Here is a 4,287-nt window from a genome sequence, read left to right as displayed (position 1 = left end):
TCCTTCCTTCCTTCCTTCCTTCCTTCCTTCCTTCCTTCCTTCCTTCCTTCCCCCCTTCCCTGAATAAGGTCACAACTTCTCATTAGGGTAAGGTCCAATCAGGATTTAAAACCTGCTCCATAAGTCCTAGCACCTTTTGGGTCTTAGCAACAGAAGAAATTTACTTGGACCTTTACCACTGGCTGAAGTGGTACACATCTGTCCAAATGCACTCTTCGTTCCTGCTTCTCCAGTTAGGATGTTCCAGGGGCCAAGGCTGAGCCCCAGAATTCAAAGCTGGCATGCCTGACTCAAATGAGCTGGATGTGATTACAGCCATTCTGGGCTAAGCCTTGGTCTCTGGCTCTGCTGCATGAAGGCAACAGGCGCTGGAGCTTGGGAACAGTCTATAGGTCTTGTCCCAGGTGGAAGGTACTCTGACAGCTGTGGAAACACACGGGGAAAACTGTTGGCTAAGTACACAACATGATTATCTTCTCAACAGCTTTCCCTGGGCCTGACTGAACTCCAGACCTGGTGGATGCTGCTCCGTCTAGACCGAAATAGAAGTGTTTCTTTCCAGGCTCCTTAGCACTCCTAAAGAGGTGATCATCACATTTAAGACAGGTGTAGTGACATTTTCTAGCAGTCATATCCCTGTTTGGATTGCCTAGGAACTAGGGGCTGAGAGCTAGTTATCCAGCCCAAGAGCCCTTTGTCTTGTTCATCAGAAACATAGCAGTGGTGTCCCTAAACCCCTGGAAACTGCCAGAAGCCAAGGACTTAAGAGTGATTCTCTGTTGGAGTCATTTCATTTGGCTGGGCAGTGTGGGGTCTCCTTTGAAGTCCTGCCTTCTAATACAACCTAGGAAAATAGGCCCCAAAGTGGAAAAATTCCATAGGCATTTCCCAGGAATATAATGTTATAGGGCATGGGCCAGGTGACAATAGGGTTAGATGGAAACCAAGAAGGGAGCTTCCATAGCTGTGTGCAGAAGTCATTCACTGCTTGCTTCTTGTTGGATGTTTCCCTGCGACACACGGAGGCCAAGAGTCTCTGAGAAGGTGGCAGAGCCGGGAAGGCTGGCAGGCTCAGGATGGACGGGCGTGTGGCTCCTGGATTCCCACCACCGGCCCATGTACAACCTCCTCACTCCCTGTAGCCAACAGTCCTTCCTTTGAGACACTGTGGCTACTGGGTAAACTTTCCCAAAAGCCTGTTTGGGAATAAAAAAAAATGATTTGTTGGGTTGCTCAATGGTGAAGACCTTCCTAAGGAAAAATGAATGTCTCTGTGAAATGGACCTGAGGACACGAGTAAATGACAGTGATTAGGACCTAACCCTATGCTCGAGGAAGAGCTATGTCATTCTTGTGCATCACTGTTCTCTGCTGTTAGCAGGTGATAGAGTGTAAGTGGTGTCGGAAATATAATTTCAACCAAAGGAATCCCGGAATAAACCATAATAGGACTAAGAAAATAAAAAGATGAAGAAAAGAAAGGATAGAAGAGTTTCTATTTAGGTGATTTTTAAAATGGGCATTTTACCTTACTAGGGGAGGATGTCTCCCAGGGAGCTCTCTCTGGTGGCCTAGTGGTAAGAAGCTGTGCTATAATTCCAAAGGCATGCAGTTCGAATCCACCAGCTGCTCGAGGGGAGACTGGGCAATCTCCTCCTTTGTGATTTCCTGCTTTTGAAAACTCGCAGGAGGGTCAGCCAGGAGTCCAACTAACAGTACACAGCAATGCCAGCAGTCTCCAGAATTCCTGGTGTGAGCATGCGTCTGGGAAGAAGGAGCAGGGTTTGAAGTCGGGCTCCAGCTGTCTGCTATCCACATGCGAGTCACTAGGGGGCTCTGCTGATCCATCAGCTCAGACACGTGCACCAAAGCCTCCCTGAGCTTGGCAGGAGGAGGGTGGGCTTGGCAGCTAACTGACTGGGCTTGGGTTGGGGGTGGGGGGCAGTGGCTCTGAAAGCCTCACACCCGCTGGAAACTTGTCCTATCCTTCAGACTCCTCTAATGCTTTCTATCGGCCCCACACAGTGGACACAATGGGGCTGGGGGTTTTGGCCTGGTATGGAGTGTGCTCAGGCCTTAGAAAAATGTGGAGGTTGCCCCTGTTCCCTGACATCCTGTAACAAGTACCATCCCTCCATTCTGACAGAGTCAGGGTCTTGTCTTAGGCCAGAGAAAAACTGGGTTCCCAAAGCTGGGGAAGCAATGCCCATGTAAACAACCTCCCTAGTGCTATCCTGTCCCTGTCCCTCGCCGAGGCTGCCCTCTCAGGGGAAGTCAGGTCTGGCCCACAGGGACAAGCAGCAGCTGCTGCTCTTAAGGAACATTAACTTCTTAAAAGAAGAGGACAGGTTGGGTTTCAGCAGCCTGGCAGGAAGGGCAGCTGGAGGGTGGGGGTCTAAGAACTGGCACTGGGACAGTTCAATATCTGGGCAAGAGCCAGGGGGTGTGATGCCTGGAACTTGACTGCAGCCACTTTGGTGCTGGGTCACCCCTTTCCACTCAAGTGCTTACCCTCCAGGACAGCCGACCACCCCTCCCTGGCCTGCCCTGCTTTAAAACTCTGAGTAAAGCTTTAGGGTGCTTGGCCACTAGCAGCACCCCAGGGTGAGTGACTCTCAACTCCAGAAACCCCCTGCCAATCTGGACAGTTCAAATCACCTGATGATCGTGTATGTCAAGAGATAAATAGCTCCCTTTTCCACGTACAGTGTGTGACTCTTCCCCTTGGGATGCTGGTTGGGAGCTGGCCCTGGTGTGCTGAGCCCAGAGTCCCAGACGTGGGTTGGTTCAGTCCCCTTGTCTCCTACTTCCAATCTATTGTTTGTTGTTGTTATGTTCTGTCGAGTCACCTGCAACTCATAATGACTATATACAACAGCCCCAAACCCTGGTCTATCCTGTGCCAATCTTACTGTCTCTGACACACCTACCCCCATTACCCCAGTCACTGAATCAATCTCATCAAAAGTCTTCCTCTCCTGCGCTGTCCCTCCACCCTCCCAAGCATGATGTCCCTCTCGAAGGACTGGTCTCTCCTTGCAACATGTCTGAAGTATGTCAGACAGAGCTTCAGAATCTTTGACTCCAAGGAGCATTCCAGCTTCACCTTCTCCAGGACAAACCTATTTGTTCTCCTAGCAGTTCATGGTATATTCAACACTCTTCTCCAATACCACAGCTCAAAGGCATAAATTCTCCTAGCATCCCTAATCATTGTCCAATCTAGTAAAAAAATCCAAATTCTTGTTTTTCATCGGTTTCCTTCTCCAGTCCCCAAATCCATGATCTACAGCTGGAGCCACTTCCTCCTCCTGGTCCCATCTGGGTTCAGGATCCTTGGCATGCGTTCCTTCCTGTGTGTCACAATAGAAGGCACATAGACTCTGAAGAGCCCTTCCCTAAGCTCTATCACTGGTGTGTGACTTTCAACAGGGTCTTAACTTCTTTGAGCATCTTGTTCTTTGGGTATAAAGGGAGAAAATAATGGGTGCTTTGCACTCTTGAGAGCAGTAAACAAAACAATACAGGTAAGACACCAAGAGTTTGCAACAGGGGCAGCTTGTTTCATAAATGCTGACTTTCTCACCTTTCTGCCAGTTCTTCTTGGTATGTAATAGAAGACGTGGCTACTCAGTTTGTTTCCAGAGTTTCCGATTCTTATATTTTCCACTACCTGTAAGGCCACCATTACTGACCCCAAAGCAAATATCCTAGTCTAATTCAGCTGCAAGACACTCCATCTTTACATTCTGAGGTTAGGGACAGCGCCACATCCATTTTTACATTTTTACATTCTTGAAACTCAGCAAGTGCACTTCATGCTTGAATGGCAGCATGACGCGTGAATGAATCTCCTTCCCTCCAGTGACTCTGAAAGATTGTCTCGACCCTTTACCTTCTCATCTCCCCTCTGTATACTTGCTGTTGATGTGTGTACCGCTGTGTTGGAACCAACCTACAGAAGAGGAAGTTAAATGCACAACAGGAAACTGCCCATCTTTCTCCCATGGAGCAACTGGTAGATTTGAATTGTGTGCCTTGGGGATTGCAGTGCAGCTTCTCACTAACTAGGCCACCAGAACACCCTAGGGAGCTCTCTGTTCTGTATATGAGGAACACTTTCTATGCACTAGAACACTCAACTTCGTTGTTGTTAGATACCATAAAGTCAACTACATCTCAGATCCAAACCTTGCCCTATCCTGAATCTTGTCAGAGATTATTCAAAAGCAGCTGTAACAGTATATTGACAGAGAATTGGCAAAGATTAAAACTGGATTCACAACC

At 48.4% G+C, this 4,287-nt stretch overlaps 1 protein-coding gene across 2 annotated transcripts in view; it reads right to left on the bottom strand.

Annotated features, from left to right (window-relative positions):
* The window catches only part of PKNOX2 (PBX/knotted 1 homeobox 2), a 144,783-nt gene that overhangs the window by 31,807 nt on the left and 108,689 nt on the right, over nt 1-4,287 (bottom strand). The window lies entirely within an intron of this gene.

This window comes from Elephantulus edwardii, unplaced genomic scaffold, assembly GCF_000299155.1.
Source record: "Elephantulus edwardii isolate Elephantulus edwardi_28Jun2011 unplaced genomic scaffold, EleEdw1.0 scaffold00120, whole genome shotgun sequence".
NCBI lineage: Eukaryota > Metazoa > Chordata > Mammalia > Macroscelidea > Macroscelididae > Elephantulus > Elephantulus edwardii.
This window is presented reverse-complemented; position numbering and strand designations above follow the sequence as displayed.